The following is a 21,229-nucleotide window of genomic DNA, read 5'->3' on the forward strand; positions in this document are numbered from 1 at the left end:
GAGGGGCGGGGCGAGGGGCGGGGCCGGGTCAGCCCGCGAAGGGCACGCGTGGGTAGGGGGCGGGGCCTAGTGGGCGGGGCGGGGCCGATGGCGGGGCGTGGTTGTGTGGGCGGGGCTTGGAGCGCGGCCCAAAGGCTGCGGGCGGGGCAGGGGGCGGGGCTCCGTTGGGAGGAGGCGTGGTCTGTCGGGAGTGGGCGGGGCGAGCTCTGTCGCCGGGCGCCGATTGGCCGCGGAGCGCTCGTGCCGCCGGTTGCCAGGCGCCGCGCGCGCGCGCTCGGGCCCCGCCCCCGGGTACGTGCCCGCGCGGGGTCGCGCTCGCGCCGCGCCGCCCGCTCGGTGCGTCGGGGCCGCGGAGCCGGCGGGAGCGGGGCCGGGCCTGGCGTGCACGGTGAGAGCGGGGACGGGGGCACCGCGGCCGGCCGGAGCGGGGCTGCGGCGGCACCTGCCGGGCCGCCCTACCCTTGGCGGCGGGGAGCGGGGCGGCAGCGGTGGCGCGGCCTGGGCATAGGCGCGGCGGGCCCGGGCCTTGCGGAGCGCGGGCGGCGGGGCGGCTCTCCCGGCGCGGCGCCGCCTCAGCCCCAGCGCGCCCTCCGTGGCCTGCGGGTCCGGCCCCGCGCCGTTCCCTCGCCGGGCCGCGCTCCCTCCGCGCCGCTTTCCCGCCGCCGCCCACGGCCCCGGGTGGGCGCCGCGCCCGGGAGTGCCCGGCGGGAGGCGGAGCGGGCCCGGGCACCGAGCGGCCAGGCCGGGCTGTACGGGCGAGCTGCGGGGCTCCGCCGGGAGCGGCCCAGGTGCTGGCGGCGGCCGGCCCTGGGTGTGACAACCCCGTGTGGGCGTCCTAGGCTGTCCCCGCGCACCGAGACCGGCGCCGTGGGAGCGCAGGTGGGTGCCCAGGAACCCGGCGGAGTTGGGCGGCCCCCAGGCGCAGGTGGCGGGCCCGGGCAGGGCGGCCCCTCGGCCCGGCCCCCGTGGGGCTCCGCCGCTTCCCGGGGCTGACCTTGGCTCCGGGAGCTGCGAGCGTGACCGACAGCAGGGGCTGTGCCGGCGGAACGCACCGGCGGGCGGGCTTGATCTGCAGTCCGCGGGACAGGTGACTGAAGGCCGGTTAATAGTTCTGCCGCACAGAAAGGTGTGAATGCTGCATATTACTTGTGGCCTCCCCGACTCCTCGGAAGCAACAGGCAGCGATGTGGCTGCAGCGCCCATCAAGTCATCAGGTCTGGGTTTAATGGGGTTTGCCACTAGTTTGAAGTTTGCAAACTTCTCGCGTGGGTTTTTGGAGCGTAACCAGGTCCTGCTGCTCAGGGTGGGAAGGTGCAGGGAGGGGAATGGGACGTGGGACCTGGCAGCAGCACTCAGTTTTTCACTGACGTGCTGTGTCCCTTTGGGCTCCTACACTTGGGAAAACGGGTATGATGACATTCACTTGTGCAAAGTAAGATTAAAATCTTTCTCTGTGAAAAGACCAAGAATTTGCTTATCTTGTCTCAGCCCCTCCTGTCAGGGCTTCTTTGCATGATGGACTTCTAGCGTCTCTTGCCTTGGGAACACTGTTCCTAACAAAAGTTGTCATTTAACTTTCAGTATGGAGTGCTGTCTCTTCCCACTTTTAGCTTTACAGATTCCGTTCCTCACTTTAGGAGTTTCTATTTTTTAAGTTTCTTCACACAATCTCCACTGCTATACTGAGCAGGCTAAACCACTTATTCATTCTTCCTAATGCTTGTCATTGCACTCTTCCATCCTAAATATAGGGTAGTATGCCAACAGAAGGAGCTTGAGAGCAAGCTGAAGTGCTGGGAACACCACTGTTTACTCAGAGGAGTAATCAGCAAAGCCTGGCTGATTCCAGGTCGAACTGACTCCTTTCTGCAGGAGTTTGCACTCACTTCTTGGGGAGCTGGCACAAACACTCCAATAACTAGGAGATGTTGCTGATAGCACATGCTGGCTTAGACATACCCATTTCTTTAAATATTGTGTAAATATTAAGAACAAAATTATGCTTAATTGTTGGTGTTAGGCCTGAAGAATCGGCAAGCACTGTGGGCTGACAGCAGTAAAGCATGTTATGCTCTCGCTGTGTTCCTTGTCTGGGATTTTTTTAACCCTGAGTGCTTTTCTGCTTTTAGAAATGCTGGTACTCGTTGGTAACTTACCCACTGTGCTCTCCTCATCTCTCATTGCCCAGTGTACTGGGCTTGGCTGCTGTTGGAAGCGAAGGAGGACGTGTAACAAGGTAGAGTGAGACCTTTTGGTCATGGTCAGTGTTGGGCCAATGCTCTTGTCTTCCACAGGCAGCTGCTGTGGAGCAATTCTGGCCGTCTCTCTTGGGCAGAGCTGGGCTCTGGCAGTGAGGGGGTCATGTTGGAGGGAGCCCTGCTGCATTCTGGCCTGTGTGACTGTGACAAGGGACAAACCTGAGAGGTGATCTGGGGCTTTGCACTAAAGACCAGTGGTCCCACTGGGGTCTGAGGGAGAAGAGGAATGTGTGGTTGCAGCAGCTGGGTCCTGGGATGAGTTTTCATGCTTTAGTGTCTGCAGCACAGGTGTGAGGTGCAGTGTGTTATCAGCCTGGCAGAGAAGGAGTGAGGGATCTGCCCTGGCAGGAGTGGTGTTTCTCAGCAGTAGGAATTGTGTCTCCTTGCCTTTTTCATGTCCCTTGGAGAGATAACGAGTAAAACTGTCCTGGAGAGATAGCAGAGTACTGTGCCAGCGTGGGGAGGAACTCCAGCTTTTGGAGCAAAACAGTCTGTCTTATTCTGGCAGTGCTAGGTCTCTGGAAAGTTTTGCTGCAGGGATGGTTTTGGGTGGTTTGTGCCTTTACTCCTGTTAGCTGAGGAATAGTACTGAGGGTTTAAGTCTAGTGATGATTAATTCGAGTGAGGAAAATGCAAACGCTGAATTCTTCTTGGGCAAACAGGGGTCATGTAAATAAATGCCTTTGGCATTCTTTGTGGTGCTTGCAGACTGTCTACCAATTACTTCTGGTCTCTTGCTGAATCAGTGGGAGGCTGTTGCTCCTTGAGCTCCGAGTACTTCGGTGGTGATTTGAGCGAAATACAAATAAACACAGTTGGATTGACCCAGAGTATCTGAGCTCTTGGTATGCCGAAAATGTTTGTTCTTAGGATGTTTGTGCAGTCTGGAGAGCTCTGTACCTAAAACCCGATTCGCAGAGGACTGTGACCATGGTTAAGCTGTGAAAAATAAAATATCAACCTGAGGAACCGGTGCTTTTAGGACTTGTTCTGTGAGACTGAGTAAGTTTGAGCAAACTAATATGGGGCTGCTGGATGGAAGGTTAATATATTAACCTGTGTGAACACTCTAGGGAGGTGCACATCCTAGTCTGGTGCATTTTTCTATCTGTGTATCTCCCTGCACTTATCTCTTGGCTTAAACTGTCTCTGGTTCAGCTTTTCTGGGATAAAATTTTAGCTTGCCATAGGAAAAATGTTTGTATATGTTTGATGATACTACTTTTTTTGTCCATTTTTTACAAGCATCTGAGCTGATATGGTGCAACAGTGTCTGAAGGAGATGCTCTGAGCCACTGGCCAAGCAGTGCCATTCCCTTCCCTGTGCAAAGCCTGAGCTGGTCACCTGGGGACCAGCACAAAGCTTCCTGGCCCTTGTGCCTGGTTTGGGAGCTGTTCTGGGTGACTGAGGAGGAGGAGACAGGACAAGGTGAGTGGCATGGCTTTGTTTGGGGTGTGGAGGCAGTGGGGGCTCCCCTTTTTTTCCGACCGCCATGTCCTGTTCAAGGTCACCTCAGCCCAGCAGTGTAGCTTTAGGAATCTGGATTGTCCGTGGAAGGAGCTGGTAAATGCCCCAGCCAGGAGGAGCTTCAACAGCCCAGCACTACAAGGGCAGAGGAAGAGGCTCAGCCTGGAAGAGTTGGGCATGATCCCTGTGGTGGGTTAGCTCAGGGCAAGTGGTCACCTCAGTCACCCTCATGGTCTGATGATCTTAAAAGGGCCCTTCTCTTTCCCTGCCTTCAGCTGTGGCCTCTTGCCTCCTCCCACATGCCAGCTGTGGTGCTGAGCTAATGGATTGACCAACTGATCCTGCTAATTTGGCATAAAGTTGGTCCTTTTTTCAGCCTGACCCTTTATTCACGGGCTTAGCAAAGTGGTGAGGAGAGGAGAGGAGCAGGACCATTCTTGAAGGCAGGGAGCCACTGGATTAGCAGAGCTCTCCCTTGCGATGGTGCTCTTGGCCATAACAGATACTTTCTTCTTCAGGGTTGAGTTGTCCCCTCAGTTTCATTGTTCTGCAGGTATCCTCTAGGCCTGGAGGGTAATTCTTGGTGGGATTCAGAGTACTGTCAGACCTTGAAATGCAGAGAGTAAGACTTGGAAATTGCAGTAAAACTTGTCCCAGCCCCACAGTGTTCAGCTTTGTTTGGGTTTTTCAGTAGAAAACCAGGCTCCCAGCCTCATCTGACCTGCAAAGATGTATTTGAGTGAAGGCTTGTGCTGGTGAGTTCTCCTCTCTTGCCCTTATCTCATGTTGTGGTCTCACCACGGTGCTTTTGCCATCACTGCAACCCCGAGTAAGGATATGGTGTGTCTTTCCTACTGTGCTTTCTGAGAAGGGCTCAATTCACAGAGGATTGCATGGGCAGCTTCTAAAATATTTTGGATACTGGTTGCTTGGAGCTTTCCAGCAAATTGGCTCAGAAGCCCCTTCCTGCAGTACTTGAAAGTGCAGGTACTCCTGGTTATGGACCTGACAGGCTGCATTCCTGCCCTCCCTCCTCGGGGGGGTGAAAAAGTGCTTACAGAGAGGTTTCAATTGACTCTCCTGCAGTTACAGGTGACACAAGTGCTGGGCACATGTCGGGGCTGAATTCACTCGGGGTCTTCCCCTTTTTTTGAACTAGACTGTGCATTTCAACTTCAGAAAGCTTAATCTTCTGTGAAGTGCGTTCCTTAAGGGTGGGGATTAGCATTTGGTAATTTTGCTGAGGGTTTCTATTAGCAGACACTGATTTTATATCAGTCCCAAGGGCTCGGGGTAGATTTTTGGATGAGCTTGAGTAAGAAGAAACTGGGTGATAGTTTGAACCAAAAGTTTTCTGCTGGAATGTTGGATTACCACAGGCGATGTGAAAGCCTCATGCCACTGTCACAACATCAGGTTTTGTTGTAGGGGCTCTCCAAGTTGGGCTGGCACTGCTTGATTCTCTCCTCCTGTGAAAGTTCAGCCCCCAAATGGACTCTGTCATGGTCGTTGGGAAACACATCTCTTCCCAGAGCTTCCATGAGTCCCTGAAAGGATTTTCTTGTGTGTGTGGCTTCTTTGGGACTTTTCAGGGGAGATGGGACCAATATTCCTGTCTCTAGAGCTTGGCTATTCAGCAGTCCAGGATGCTGCTCAGATTCTTCTTTAACCAGGATGGAAATAGTTGCTGTGTTTTTCCAGTAGGGCTTTTGTGCCTTTCCCATAAACTTTTTTTCTCACGCAGCTCTTCAGTGCTGGTCTCTAGCTGGGAGTTTCTAGGAAAATTTTCGAGTCTTCTCTAAATATTGCTGAAATAATGTGCAGAAGTGTAAGATGTGATCCGTTGTCTTTGTGTTGTGGCTCTTGGGATTGCTGCAGGAAGGGCTTATACAGGTGTGGGCATCCAGGTGGGTAGTGAGAGGCATGTCTGAGGCTGCAGTGATTCCCTGTCCATGTCCCTTAGGCTTTCTGGTGAGGTCTTGACCTCTGTGAAGCATGAGCTCTCTGTGCTGTAGGAGCTGATTCCTGCATGACAGACCATGCATGGTGTTTCCCCACCCCAAAGGAAATATTTCTAGTGGAATTTTTATGATAGTGCCTGGGGCCTGCATTAGGGGATAAAAGGTGGTTATTCTAAAACCTTCTCTGAATTCAGCTTTGCAGGATCCTCTTGGAAAGCTACACAGAATCAGTGTAGCTTAAAATATCAGAATTCTCCCTCTACAGATGCAGGTGAAGTCTGGCTGGAGATGAGGGTGGGACTGCACCAGTTCAAAGGATCTTCCTCTAGTATTTTTCTTAAAATTCAAAGCCCCTTTTGCCTATGTTTTTCCAAAACTCCTTGGCATCTTTCCTTTCCCTTGCATGCTGTACAGTAGCAAATGCTTTGACATGTTGGAAAGTGTAATTTCAGTAGTACTGACACTGACATCAACTGAACTTAATGGTCACAACCAACTTGTGTTATTGACTTATTTAATTAATTCTCACTTTGAGTTCATTGAAAGCTCCTACTGTGTGGTGTTTGTGCACAGAAATAGTTGTTGCATGAGGGGTATGAGAGGTCCTGCAAGTTCTGGAGTGTGATCACAACACAGATCTGTCCATCCTGTGTGGAATAAAGCATCAGGAATAGAGTAATCAGCCTCGTTTCAGTGAGTGTCCAGGTCAGATCAGGTGTTTCTCAGGCTGGGCACTGATGTTTTTGTCAGTGGCAGCAATACAGAATGATAGGACTAACTTGGTCCTGTAATCTAACACTGAGGTCTGTGCCATGGCACTTCACATGTTTGCATGGTATGAATTCAGTTATCCAGAATGAGCTCTTTGGCCAAAATGTGAAACTTTGTGTTCTCTGCACAGGGAATTTTGTGTTTCCAGTGGTGTTTCTGAAGCCAGTGCTTTATGTTTATCCGTGTGCCAGCAGGCTTGTGCTGGTTGCTCTTTCAGAAAAGATTTCATCTCATCTTAGAATAAAATTTTGTTTGAATATCAGGAGTCAGCCTTTAGAGAGGTGAGAAACTTGATCCTCTGAGAATAACAATTGTTAAGGATAAATACAGTCTCCTTCAGAAATGTCCAGAGAAAACTAAAGCAGCATGTTGCATGCATAACCCATGTACCCTTGGTACTAAACTGCAGGAAAAGTATAATGGGGCTTTATAGCCTCATGAAAACTTTGTAGTTGACTCTAACATGAAAAAGGATTTCACTTGCCCCTGGCAATGACGTAAAATTGTGTACTGTGGAACTAAAGCCTCGAGAAGGCAGCGGTGCTCCCCTGTGCTGGGATGGTGATAAGCCAGGATAAAAGTTGTGTGCAATTCTGTGTGCTGAACGTGGCAGAGGGAAGTAGTCTGTGATTACCATGGCTAATTCGGGCATGAGAATGTTTGGTTAAAGCCTTGATCAGAGGTGGATGAGCTCCTGCTGGCTAGAAGGACTATTCCAGCCTGTGATGTGGCCCAGTCACGCCCCCTTTCCTCAATCCAGTGTCCCAGTGCTGGTATTATCACACTGCATGCCCATTATTCCTGGAAACTGGAATTCTGGACCTCATGTTCCTTCTATGCTGCTCCACCAAAGCTCCTCCAATGCCCTGGTCATTGGGTCAAGTGGGAATGGTGCAAATGCTGCTCCCCTGCCTCTCCTGCTCCCCCTGCCTCAGCACGCCGGGTCGGAGCTGAGACCTGCCGGGACAGAACATCTCTCACTGGCGCCGCAGTGACTGGACGTGGTTGTGTGAGCTTAGCCAGGTCTGGCTGTTGGCTGTGCCTGGCCCATGGGTATCCCAGGGGAGAGGGGTCATGGTGCTGTCCTGCTGTCACAGGAAGAAGCTGTTTCCTGCAGACCTCTGTGCTGCATCCCGGTGCTGTGCGCTTTGCTCTGGCATGACCCAGCTCAGCAGCCTCCAGCCTTTTTGTCTTCCCTGAGTTGCAGGCTCCTGAAGCTTCCCCTGGAGGTGCATGACTTTGTATAGGAAACTTAATCCTACCAACTCCAGGTAAGCCTTTTTGCACTTTTTATGGATTTCTTACAGTCTGTTCACACGCTGGTTCAAAACCTTTGGCTTGATATGATGCTTCAGGAGATCCATTTGAGGCAGCTTCTCCCCTGCGCCACGAAGAAAGGCAGGGAACAGAGGAGGCAGAGAGATTCAAGGTTTGATTTTTCCTGAAGTTAAGATGAAATTGAGGTACTGCAGATAGGGGCAGTTCTGAAGGCACACCCTGGCCACACATACCTGTGTGATGAGCTGATCAGCTCAAATCCTGCTGGAAAAGCAGTTCACCACCAGCATGAGGGAGAATGTAGAAAGCAAGGCTGGGTGCAGAGCTCTGCCCAGTGAGTGTGTTTTGGACTGGAGTAGTGTGTGGCGTGGTCACTCCAGCTGGGAGCCCAGGAAAAAGCTTCACATGCTGAAGTCCTCATTTCTGGTCATATATGGGAATTGAGGCCGGCCAAGCTGACTCCCTAGGCAAGTGTTCAGGGTGAGATTCTTCTTTAAGCAGTGACTAAGATGATGATTCTTCGTGAATTCTGTGCAGCTGACTCTAAGCCCTGTTTGGGACCAGCAGTGCTGTGCCAACTGGAAAAGGTCAGCTGAAGCTTGGAGCTGCCTGGGCATACGGCTCGGTGTCTGGATTGGAGCGAGGAAGAGCCACCCTCAGCTCCAGGAGAAGCACGTGGTCAGCTCTGCAGCCTGAACTGATCCAGGAGCAGACACCTTTCATTTCCTAGTGTCAGTGTCTGCTCTGGTTCAAGGCAGGCACAGGCATGTACAAACTTGTAAGCACATGGGTCCACATCTCAAAAGAGCAGAAAAGCTCTGCTAACCTCTGGGAATGGAGGAAGAGTCTTTATGGGAAACTTGATGTAAATCTGCTGTAAGGAGATGGGCTTTTGAGGATCAGCTGGAATAACTGAAGTGGCCAGTGTCCTCCTGCTTGGCTTTGTGGCAGCAGCCAGCTGAGCTGATTTGCAAAGCACTTTCAAAGGCAAACAGTTGTCCTATTTACCTCCTTTCCTCAGTAGAGAGGAATTACCTGTGTCAGCAGAGCTGGGAAGTTATTTTTTTCTTCAGGCTTGGTGGGGAGGAGTGTACATTTGAACTCTTCTGGGTGTGACTAGTTAAAGATCCTTCTGGAGCAGAAACATGGCAAAACATTGCAGCTCCCCATCTGGGTGGTGATCCTGAACGGAAGCACAGCCCTTTGGGGAGAATGGTGCTAAATCAGGAGCTGATGCTGCCAAGCATAATGCTCCAGGTTTTTATCTTAGCCTCGTCTCCTGAACTCAAACAAGTTGTTGTTGTAGAGACTGTTGGTGCAGGAAAAGAGGTCTTGCAGTGGTGTCTTGTTCCATTTGTGGTTGGCAGCGTTTCGAGCAGTCCCTCGCTTAGAAAAGTCACATGAGAAAAGCATTTCATGTATTTTTAGATGTATTTTAAGTGGCTTAGTGGCTGAAAAGAAACCTGCGTCAGGTCACTTGCCTGTTTGCTGCAGTTTGCCCAGAAGTGCTTGAGCGGACTATTAATATGGAATAGATCCAGTCGGAGACTTCTGCTGCAAGGGAGTTGTGCTGCCTGCTACCAGGATGCAGCTGGCTGTGGGAGGTGGCCCTCACTCTCAGGATGTGCTGCTTAGGTGCTGGTTAGGACATGGTGGGAAAAGAATGGGAGAAGTCCTGCTGAAACCGTTTTAATTTCTTTTTCTCTCTGTCTTTGTAATTGTTTGGGTTTTCCTTGGTGTCTTTGTGCAGTGCTCTTGCACAGCACGGTTTGTTGCGGGGTCCAAGCTTGGTGTGCTCAGCTTCTTGTTTGGTTTGAGCTGGTGCTGCTGGAAGAAGAGATCCTGCCTTTCCCTTGTGCTGGTGTAGGAGAATAGAGAAGTGGGCCTGCAGGCCCTGCATTGAGCCAGGAAGCTGAGACAGATGCAAACTGGCTTCTTGTTTCTCTTGCGTTCCTTTATTGTGTGTGAGTTCCCACATCCCCTTCTCTGTGCAACAATAACACTTGTACCAGCAGAAAGGGAAGAGGGTGGTGGGATGGGAGAGGTGGAAATGCTTCCTTGGGAAGTAACACCAGCGTTAAATGACCATGAAGCTGGCTGTGATGCCATTGTAGATCTTCAAGCAGCACAGGGAACACCTGGCCAGCGAGGAAGAGTCAGGAAGAAGGTTCAGCTATTCCTTTCTCTACAGAGTGTTGAGTTTTCAAGTCTTTGTCAATGCGTGCTGCTTGTGGGCCCTGTTTTGCATGATCCCTTAAGGTGTCTCTGGGCCACTGAATAGGAGGAAGAGTGTTGTGGTGTAGGAAGGAAGCTTGATGCACTGCATTGGAGGGTGAAAATATGAACTGACATCCTGATTTGCACATATGGGTGAGATTATTGGTGTGTCAGTTCTTTGCTGGCTGGGCTGCCTACCGGCTAAGCTAAAGGAAGTATTTTTCCAGGAGTCCTGCCCTTTCAGAATTAACTGCAAGAATGGGAAGCAATGGCAGGTGAGGAGAGCAGGGGACTTGGGAGAGAAGCCTCCTCTGAAAGCAGCAGCATTTATGTACCAGCTAACACAAAGTATTAATGTAAATAAGACAAGCTGTGATTTTTTTACCTTGAAACATCTGGTGAGGTGACCCTTCAGTGACAGTGAGTAGGCAGGTGGGACAAGAGGCTGCAGATCACTTTGCTTGTTCTGTGAAACAGTTTTGACCATAAATGAAAGTCTGTGTATAACAAGAGGGGGAGGCAGCCAGACAATGTAAAACCTGGCAAAAGTACATTTTTTTCTTCATTTCTTTGCTAGGATGCTTAATAATGGGAAGGTATAGCTGGGGAGAGAGTGTGGCTTAATGGCTTTCTCATCTCTTGAAGCCTTTGACTCAAGACAAGGTGCAAGATTAATCAAGAGGTGAAAACTTTTAGGACCTGTGTAACAGATCTCATTGGCCTTTAACACAATGTGACTGTGTTAAGAGCTCTGCTGAGATGTCGTTGCATCTCATTCAAAGCCCCAGGTCGCTGCTTAATTTGTTTCCTCAATTTGAGCCCCAGTTTATGGAGATGAATTCTAATGGTGACCATGGAGCTGGTGCCGGAGCGCGGTGGTTGTAGGTGGGTATGGTGGTGAGGGTGGTCTCTGGGTTCCTTGCCACATGTGGGTCGGGTTGAGCCCGGTGTGTGCCCCTGGGCAGTAGCAGATGGACGGCTGCATGTGCCCCTGGCACAACTGCCTTGTAGGGAGATGTGCCAGCTGCCAGCCATTTCTGGGAAGGCTCCTGGGGCCGGTGACTCCTGCGAGCCTGGCCCTCGGGGCTGGGGACAGGCACGCCTGGCCTTTTCCTTTGGTGCCTTTTAGTGCCTGTATAAATACCAGCAGGCTTCAGATGCATTGCAGATTCTCCTCTGGCCCTTTTTTAAGCCCGAGTCATAAATAGCTTGGTGCTTGCTTGTGGGTCCAGAGGAGCTGTCATTAGAAATGATGTAATGATTAAACTCAATGTCGTGACGGCTTTCCTGCTGTGCTGCTCTCTTGTTTTTCTATTCTTTTCAGGCCTGAGATCACAGGTGCCAGGTAAGATACATTTAGGCCCTGAAAAAAGTTAATTTAGCAGAACTTGCTATGAAGTGGTGTTTCTTATGGTGAGCCAGACCAGCCAGTCTCTCTTCTCCTTTTGATGCAGACTGTGCTTGCTCCACTTCCCAGGGAGCCTCTCCCAGCTGCAGCACAGCTTTGCACTAGATTTTATAGTTAGTGCTCTTTGGAATAAGTGTAATTTAAAAAGTATCCAGCCAAGAAAAAGCACAAGATGTAATTCCAGTGACGTTTGTGGATTTTTTTTGTTTGGGCTTTTTTTCTCCACAAGGACAGTAGTTTCTATTGAAGGGAATTGGCAGTGCCTGGCCTTTAGCTCTGGGTGGGAGATGAGCTTTGAGGATTTAGCCCTTCGCAGCAGGGCCAAGGTGGCTTTCTGAACTCCTCAAACAGTGCAAAGCTCTAATCAAGCCATTCCTTGCACATCTGATATTTTTGTAGTTAACCTGTGAAACTTTTGTGTATGAAGCAGAGGTCCTGGGAAGGTATGAGAAACAAGCTATTTTTACTCCATCACAAACAGGGCTTGGCCTGTTTATTTTAGACTCTTGAACTGCTCAGGACAGTGTGGAGTTTTTTATAGTCATCTCATCTACTGTTACTCTCAGATTAAAAAATCACCTTGAACTCTGGAAATCACAGGAAAATAGGGTGTCCCAGGGTACCTGGCTCCAGTGAGGCTCTGAGGAAGCTGCAGGGAGGAGTTGGTGGCGTTGTCTGTGTTGTGCAGAACAGCAGTTTTGGGGTCTCCTGCATGTCCAGAGAAGTCTTTTCTGAGCCACCAGCTGTCCATGGACTACATGCCCTTCTATTGCATCAACTGCTCTGCAGAGGAATGCTTCCCTTGCTGGGTGTCCTAACTGGATCTTGAAAATGTCCACAGCTGAATAACTTGAGGAGCTCTGGGAGGCGAGGGCAGGGCTTGGCCATGGGGCGAGCAGTGCTGCAGCAGGTCATTTGTGCCTCCTGCTCCACACAAGGTACCTGCCAGGTCAGCAGCACAGCTTTGAATATTTTTTTTTTTTTTGCTGCAGACAAGTTCACCAGGCAGCAGGAGGTGAAATTAATGAGACCGACTCATTTTCCTGCTGCCACTGGAGTCTGAAAGGGGAAGGATTTAGGTCAGTCCTGTTTAAATAGTGAGAGGGTGCATGGAGGACCCAGTCCCTTCCTGGCCAGCTCTCTGCTCTTGCTGACGTGGTGTGGCTGAGGAGTGTCCCTTTAATTGCAGATGTGCTTTACACAGGCACTTCCAACTCCTAAGCTCTTTGTCCCAGTTTATTATTAGAAGTTATTAGAAGTGTGGCCAGTGGTGTGTTCAGGCCGTGGTGGTGGCATGCACAGTTTTCAGTGGTGTGTCAGTGTTGTGCAAAGGTGTAACACAAGCCCAGATTGCCTCTGCCCACGCAGGCTTAACCTCACCACCGAGGAGCCTGGTCAGCATCCAGCCCCAACCCCCAGGCTGGGGGATCCTCCTGGGCTGATTCAGCCCCTTCGGGGTGCAGGCTGGAGCTGCAGCTGATTATGAAGCAAAACTCTACCGAGAAGCTCATCAAGTTATTGACTGTTTAATTGATTTGCTAATAAACAGCACTGGTACTAATTTCCAGTTAGAGCATTTCGCACACTTAGGATTCTAAAGCTCATAATTATTACTGCTAAATCTGACAAGTGGCACCGCTGCTGAATGGCAGATCTGTCACCCTTCCCTGCCGTGCCACTTCTTGGTAGGGCACGAGTCTGCCCTGGTTTGCCCTCTCACAGCAAGTCTTGTGGACACAGAGCAGGGGGGAGAGTGCAGCGGGTTGCCCTGGTGGGTTGAGTCTGCGTGTTTGGGTCGTGGCTGTCCTTGGATGTCCCTGACTCTCCCTGCTCCTACCCGAGGAAGGTTGACTCTCCTGTGTTCTTTATATTACACCCTATTCTCTGTTTTTCTATTTGTTTCTAGACCCATCTCTTCTTTGCTCTTGTCCCTGCTTTTCTCTCCCCAGACTCCCGGGTAACAGCCCCTTATCACCTTCTGCCCACTGCTTTCAACTCTGCTGTATTCATGCCCAAATCTGGCATTCCTGGTGCACAGGCAGTCTCAGCCTTACCTGACACTATCACTGCTATGGTCACCTCAGTACAGGTTGCCTCTCAAGTCTCCAAAGCTCCCCTACCATTACGTGGTGTGTGTTGTATATGCTACCTGACAAAAATCTCTAAGACAAATCACTCTACTTTAGCCTCGATTCCTCTGCCTGTATCCAATTAAGCAGTTTCTTAGGTGCAGTCTGCATACCACTGCAAGAAATTAACATTTTTCACAGTTTTTAGGTTTGCCTGGCATCCTTACCCTGGAGCTGCTGCAACCACTGCTGTGGCTCCCTGCAGAGGTCCCAACTCCACCAGGACCTCCTGCTCACAGCTGTCCCTGAGGAATTTACAGCCTAAGCTGTAAGGATGGAAAAGGAGATACCGAGGTCATTTGGCTGAACAGTCAAGGAGCTCCTCTAAGCTGATTCAGCTGATAGCAGTGAGGAACGGTGGCAGGCAGGTACCTGCCCCAGGTACCCGACCCTGCAGGCGTGTCTTCTCTGATGGAGATGACTGCAGTACCTTAGGGTGATGAGCAGGAGGGTTTTGTGGTGACGACTGGGCTTTCAGCTCCGTTGTTATCTGTTCAATTGACTCAAGTCTGGCTTTCATAAATAAGTAAGGCAGCCAGGCTTGGAGTGTCTGGTCTGTTCTCCAAGCAAAACACATGCTTGGCCACGGTGCTGTGTGTTTTGGATTAAGCAAGCCTGAATTTATTTGTGAATATTAATATTTGTGTACTGTAGAGCACCAGTGGAAATCTGTGTTCCAAAGGTTAAGCTGTGTTTTGTTGGTACCTGGGGCTGAAGAACCTGTATCCCTGATGGGATGGAAGCTGGGGGTGCAGGATCAGCCCTTAGCCATACCCTGCCATTTCCTAATGCTTTGGACCTCCCAAAAGCATGGCTGCTGTGTCTGAGTTTTCCCTGGTGCAAGAGGGTTGGGTATCCCTGTGAATGCAGCATGTTTGAGTCGAAGTGTGTGGGTCAACACCTGTTTGCAGGCAGGATACCCAGGTTAGGGTGTCCTGGTTTCCTCTGCACGCTGCTTTGCCATGTCCTTAGAGGAGCAGAGCCTGTGGGAAGCCTTGGCATGTCTGCAGTGTAGTTGGCTTGTTACGTGCAGTACTTGTGTCCTGGCAGCCCCGTGCACTGCTCAGACAGAGCTCCCAGAAATCGCTGCCAGTGCTACGTACTGTGGCTTTGTCAATGACAAAAATACCTAGTTCTTGAGAGAGTTACTTTGCATGCAGAGTTACTGGTGTGTTTTCTTTTGCCTATTGGCCGGTAAAAGAGGAAAAAAACCATAGATTTTAAAATAAATCCATTGTTGTTGGTTTGTGAATAAAGATGTGTTAATCCACAAGGCTTGATGTATTGGTAAAGACCTGATGTTATAACACAGAATAAATGTGTTTTGTAGAAAAGCACCTGAAAAAACCCCAGTGTGATCCTACTCCATACCCTTGGTAACATGGCACAGTTTTAAAAATCAGGAGTAATTCTGGCTGGAAGCCTGCAGGTCTGAAATGGGAAGCATTGCACTGCACTTGACTAATATAATAAATTTTGATACAAAGTGACTTAAAATACATATTTATAGAAAATATACTCAGGGACTGGAACGCAACTACACTAATACTTAAAATATTCCTGGAAGACTTGTATGGCTGGTGAGTGTTTTTTGTCCCAAACTCTATTTTCAGCTCTTCCAAATGTTTCCGTAGGTGTTTTGGACAGCTTTTTCCTGGCATGCTGCACCCCTGGGCTGCTGCTGGCATACTGGGAGAGCAAGCATTCTAGGAGGGCTCTGTGCTCAGCCTTCCCCACCACAGGAAACCTGCTGGTCTTGCTTGGCAGCCCCAGAGCAGGATGCTGGGGGGGCTATGATCCCCTTTCCCACCTGGCACGAGTCCCTTACCCCAGGACAGGTGCAGCTGTGCATTTTACCCCTTGTTGCCAGAGGAATTCAGCTCATCTGCCAAATGCCTCATTCGTCCTTTCCTGGGATGATCCAGCCTGTCCCCTTATGAAGCAGCCCTTCCCAGGGTCCTCGCTGCCAGGGGCTCTCCTCCCATGGCTCAGGGTGACCACACACAGTTGTCCTCCTTGTGCACTCTGAGCAGTTTGCTTTATTTCTTTTGTTTCCCGTGTTTCCTGCACTGGCTTCACCCTGGCTTTTCCCATCCTCCTGGTTTCCTCAAAACTGGGAACATGTCAGGTGCATTTTTATCAACAGAATATCCCTAAGGGCAACTCTGACATAATCCTCTCCAGGAAGAGGAAGCCAGAAGGGTTGGGGCAGAGTGCCTATAACCACCTTATCACTTGCAGCCTTGAGACCTGGCAGGGGATGAAATCGATGTGTGTGTTGCTCCTACAGAATAAACAGCCTTGGGAGGACTTTGGCAAGTGGAGCCTTTCCAAGGCCCTGGTAGAGTTTGCTTTCTGGGACAAAGACTACTTAGACATCTGGATTGCGTTGGGGGTTTTAGGGGAAAGATAAATTATTAGTTTGCTGTGAATGGAGAATGGCTCTGATTGCTTTCATTGCTTTCACAAGTGGGCTTTCACCAACTCACTGCTGCACGGGCTGAGTCCACGTTCTGCTTCAGAAAGAGAAACAGCAACTGTGGAGGCTGTTTGCTGTGTCCTGGGAAAGGGGGGGCTGAGCAGACCTTTCCCGACCTTCTGGTGTGCTGAGAAAACATGCTCATTTTATGGGCAGTTAATTTATAGAAAGTTCCTGTTTAAATTTCCTCCAAGGGCCGTAAAACCGGAGGACAGCTGCACTCATTAGCTGGCTAATCAAACACTGCTCACCCCTGGTTTGCCCTCCCCTTCCCCTCACCACCACTAACTTTGGGCTCCATCCTAAGAGTGAGTGTGGCAGCTTTGGGAAATACCCTCAAAATTATCTGGGAAGCTGCTCTGCAAAAGAGTGGCTGGTGCTCCTGGTGTTTGGGGTGTCCTTGCTGAGCCACAAGCGTGTCTGGGATCAGTCAGATTTTGTGTTGTGTTCTCCCTGCTTTGTAAAGGCTCTGCTATGCTCTCTGACCTAAGGAGTGGTGCTGCCTGCCATGGAAATAACCACCCTAAGCTGAAATAAAAATCTGGTTCACATTTTATTTCTCTTCCAGGCATGGGGAAAACTGTGTTTGTTTCCTGCTGCCTCCTCCCTCATTCCCCAAAGACTGCAAATTAGTAAAGCCTTATAGATTTGTTTGCAGTTCTGTGTGAGTTCATCTTTTGGTGAAAGGAAATCACTTGAGGTAGGTGCTGGAGGACCAGAACTCCAAAAACCCAGCTTTGCCTTGGCTTCCTGCAGCAACCAGCCTGGTAGGATTTCAGCAAGGGTGTGTGCTCTAATAAATTTGATCCTAAGAGCTAATTTTGATCTAGTTGGACAGAGAGGTTGGGAGCGTAGACAGTGAACTCTTAAGAGCTCCTCAAAGCTGCTTTTTCCTCTTCTGGCAACAAGCAGGTTCATGTTCCACCCTCTGCTGTAATTGTACTGGTTTGTTTTCTATCATCTTCTCACTATAATGATGAACAGGAGGAACTTCCAGCCCATGTCCAGGGCTGAAAACCAGAATGAAACTTCTGCTCCTGCCCTGCCAGCAGTATCTGCTGCTGCTATGAACAGCTGTCCTGTCTGCCCTCCCAGCTGCCTGGGCTCATCAGCTGCGGGGAGGGCAGCGGCACCATCACCCATTTGGAGAAGCTGCTGTGTTTTCACCCATATCTCCATTACATTCTTGGGGGTGGTTGACCAGTGCAGAAAATTACTTTGAGTGGCTGGAGTTTGTAGAGACTTTTCTGGAGCCCCCTGCTTTATCTGCTAGGAATTTAATAGAAGTATGATGGTCGGCATGAGCAAGGGTGAGCACATATCACCCATTTCTGAACCTGCGAGGACTCCTGTAGTAAACCCCTTCAGCAGATTTCCCAATGTGATGCAAGAAAACTGATGTGCTCAGGGCCTGATATCTCCTAATTTTCTTTAAGCTGGGGCCTATTTCCCTTCCTTCAAATCTCCTCTGCAGCAGTTGGGGGAAAAAATGCTGCAGAAAGAAATGCCAGGAATGTGAACAGCAGGTGGGGACTGGCAGATGTACTTATCAATCACGACGGGCTGACGAGTGGTTTATTCCTCTGAAGAGCTACTGTTTGCCTCCGGCTTTGTTTACTCCTGTCCTTTCCAACTCCCTCCAGCCTTTACCAGGGTTCAAGATAAGAGCAGGATAGTTTTCCCAGTTTTCTGGAGCTTGGCATGCTCTGTGCAGGACTCCCTGCTCTAGGAGGCCAGAAGGGGAGGGTGGAGGCAGACCCTGCAGATCACACTGGGAGAGTTGCAGCAGCACACCTCATCAATAACAAGCCACATCTCAGGGATGGGCTTTGGGAAATCTTGCTTCCATGGTGCCTAAGCAGAAGGCAGACTCGATTAGTTAATTGAATTTGCTGCACTGTTGCTTTTCAAAACATGACTTCATATCTCAGAGGAGTCTCGAGTTATTTCTGTGGACAAAACCCTATTGTCAGGTGGTGATATTATGAGAAGATCACCTGAGTCAGAAGATTGCAGTTCTGGATTGCAGATCTGTCCCTGTGGAAAGGGGGAGGAGGATCCTCTGCTTTTCAGGGGATTCAGAGAGATTCAGCCATGGTTTGCTGTGACTCCTCCCGGTCTTTTGAGTACCTTGCACTTCATATGGAAATGCCTTTCTGTAGCACGACAACCCGATTTACATGAAATAAGAGACTGAATGGTGAAAGCCTTTATCTGTTGATCTCTAAGCAGCTTTCCCGGGTGTGTTGGCTGTGTGTGTTACAAGTAGAGCAAACCTGCCATCATGAACATTATGGATGCTTTTCCCTCTAAGCTTTCATTCTCAGTGTTGTGTTTTTGTCAGAGTAGATGGGTTATCCCGGTGCTTCGGATCCACTCCAGTTCTGTGCACTGGTCCAGAATAAGCTATAGACTTGTAGGTGGTGCGATTAGACCTCTCTCTCCTTCTATGGCTTGCAGGCTATTTTGCCTAGTTACTTCAGCTGGTGTGGATAATCTGTTGTCTGCAGGGTACCCATCTCCGTTCTCAGTGCTTTACCTTGGCAGGGACACTGCTGATGTAGATAGCTGATATCTTTAAGAAAAGTGAGGGCACAACTGCCTCGAGCCCTCTTACCTGTTTTTCTTCGGATTGTTTCTTGATTTGGTGAAAGAGCAGTGGAAGAAAGAGCTTTCCCAAGGACGACGTGCAATGAACACAAGGGAGCAGACACTGCTACAGCACAGAGTAAAGATCTCAGGAACGTTCTTTTCTGCAGCAGCAAAATGCTCTTTTCAAACTCCCCTTGGGGGACACCACTGGCTAAACGGGGCTCGTGTTCGGAGGTGCTGCCTTCAGGTTATAAAGCAGTTTCGAGTTTGGAGCAAGGCAGCAGCTGAGGCAGCGATGGTGATCGCAGTGCTATTTGCATCCTGCCTGACTGCGTCCTGCCTAGCACCCTGTCCTGGCCTGTGGGCTTCGGATCCTGACTGCTCCCTGTCCGATCCTGCCGTCCTGCCCAGCTCCAGACGGGCAGGGGGGCGGCTGGTGAGGAATGTTCCCGTGGACCTGCTGCCTCCAAGGGCAGTTACCGAGCCGGGGCAGGGCAGAGCGGCAGCAGCCGAGGGAACACGCACGTCCAGGTGCCGTGAGCCCCATCGCACATTCCCGGAGAGTCACCTCCCACTTGCAGTGATTTGGCTGGAGCCGCCTCCTGCAGCACTTCCCCAAAGTAATTCCGGTTTGGAGTGGATTCAGGCTCGGGCTCTGGGTGTGGGCTGCCCTGCTTTAGCTGCTGGGGCAGTTTTGCCTCCGCAGAGCTGCGTGAAGCAGCGGTGACACTGGGTGACAATGGTCACACCACCTGCCGCACAGACTGCCTGGCTGCCGCTGGAGTGGAGTTTAACTCTGGAACTTAACTGCTCCCGCTGGAATTTCCCATGCTGGATCTCCCATGCCGAATTTCTCATGCTGTGTCCCCTGTCTCAGGCTTAGTTTCAGGTTTTCGGCAAAAGCAGTTCAGCCATTTCCAAGGGTTAAAGGATCCTTAAAAAGCTTTAGGTTGTCAGTATTTAAAAACCAAACAGCCCCCATCTGCTTGCATTGGAAGGTGCTTGGACTGGCACAAAGGCTGGATGGAAGGTTGACAGCCCCAGGCTTTGATTGCAAAGGATGTGCCATCTCCTCTCCCAGTAAAATGCCCCCTATCTCTTGGATCTTATCAGGTTACAGGCGTCTGAAAGGCTCCCCGTTCACCAGTGCTTTGTAAACTAGTTTTCACAAATCCTGTCCATCCAGGACCTCCTCCGCTCTGGGGCCAGAGGGCCTGAATCATTGCTGGGAGTGGGAGGGAGGTGCGGCCACTGCCACCATCCCAGTGCTGAGAGCAGGATTTAGTCTCTCCTGGGCTGCTTGCTGACAGCCATGGATCAGTGATGGGCTCACCTGTCTCAAAGGCAGAGACGACAAGCTGGAGTAGGTGTGCAGAAATGCAGTGAACTGTGGTGCTTGCTGTGACCAGCTCACGGACAACCTTAATTCTCAGGTATTGACTTTTTAAATCATTATTTGCAGCCTTGAGCGCTACGAAGAGCAGCATCATACACTGTTGGGAGAGGGAGCCTTAGGCTCAGCCTACAGCAGTGAACAAAGTTCCTGGTTGGCATGAGGTCTTGAGGAGTAACCTAGGGGCAGTCTGGCTGCTGCTGCCCTGCAGTGGCAGGCACCACTGTTCTCTTGGGAAGCTTTTTTTTCCCATTTCTTGGTGGAAGGTGTCTCAGTTCTGTAACCTGGATTTGTTTCTCTGAACAGTTGGCTGTGGTGATGCTGCGGTGCAGGCAGTGTTTTGGTCCCTGATCAGAGAGCTGCTAAGCAAGTGCTTGGTGACTGTAACTAGTAAGCCAGGTTATTTTTGGCGTAGTCTCTGCTTTATAAGGGATAGAGTGAGCTGCTAAAACCACATTTTTCCACTACCGCCCGTTATGAAGCTCAGAAGAGGCTCAAGTGCTAATCCAGAGTTGCTCTTCAGAGGTGAGCTGTTGTGGAGATCCTGGCTGTGGTGTAATTACTTTTTGTTATTAAACTTTAAGCCTAGTCCCTGCAGGTGAGGAAATGGTGGTGTTGACCGGTCTTTGTCACTGCCTCAGCTGAATGACTTGTAAGTCCCCTGCCCTCATCTGGACTATTCTGCATCCTCCACATGCAATCCAAGGTGCAACTGTATCCTGCAGGACTAACCTGAGCTTAGTCCCTGAACCTGCAATCTTTTAATGATAGTGAGCCGAGGAAATACTATGTAACCATTGAAGTTAAGATAAGCAAAGCTTTGGTGCACGTCATTGGGTGCCTAATTGCTGTGCTTGGCACCTGGAGATTGGAATCGTTGTCCCGCTCTGGAGCCTGAATGGGACGTACTGTGATAAGCAGTTTAATTGTTTCCCCACATCTGCAGCAGCTCTTTAAAGCTAACACAGGCTGAACACACCTTCAGAGCTTCTCTGCAACTCTGAGACTGCCTTTTGCCTGCCATGCTTGAGCATCTCTCTCTGTGCAGCCCTTGTGCTCTCGCTAAACTGTTTATGTTCTCCTGTGCTGTTTGATAGCAGTGAACCCTCTGGTTTTCTGGGAAGTATTGCAGACTTACTAGAATGTAAGAACAGCCGTAGGAATTTGATTGTGAGCAGCAAGGTTAGTCCAGTCGGTGCTAGTGACGGGATGCCCTCTTAAACTAATTAATGGGATTTGGACATTGCATTAGTAATGAAGGTCAGGCGAGTGCTG

General features: G+C 50.3%; 1 protein-coding gene across 6 annotated transcripts in view; it reads left to right on the forward strand.

The window, feature by feature from the left end:
* Positions 1 to 293: 293 nt before the first annotated feature.
* Positions 294 to 21,229, forward strand: part of DAG1 (dystroglycan 1) — a 48,707-nt gene continuing 27,771 nt past the window's right edge. The window contains exons 1-2 of one of the 6 annotated variants that reach the window (XM_071550639.1): positions 294 to 388; positions 3,504 to 3,687. The gene's annotated coding sequence lies outside the window, so the exon portion shown is untranslated. Of the gene's footprint in view, positions 389 to 673; positions 880 to 2,635; positions 3,261 to 3,503; positions 3,688 to 7,684; positions 7,730 to 19,873; positions 19,995 to 21,229 lie in introns of those variants that run through there. The other 5 variants (XM_071550638.1, XM_071550637.1, XM_071550643.1 and 2 more) reach the window with 5 other exon arrangements.

The sequence above is a fragment of the Pithys albifrons genome, chromosome 3 (genome assembly GCF_047495875.1).
Source record: "Pithys albifrons albifrons isolate INPA30051 chromosome 3, PitAlb_v1, whole genome shotgun sequence".
In the NCBI taxonomy this organism is placed as follows: Eukaryota; Metazoa; Chordata; class Aves; order Passeriformes; family Thamnophilidae; genus Pithys; species Pithys albifrons.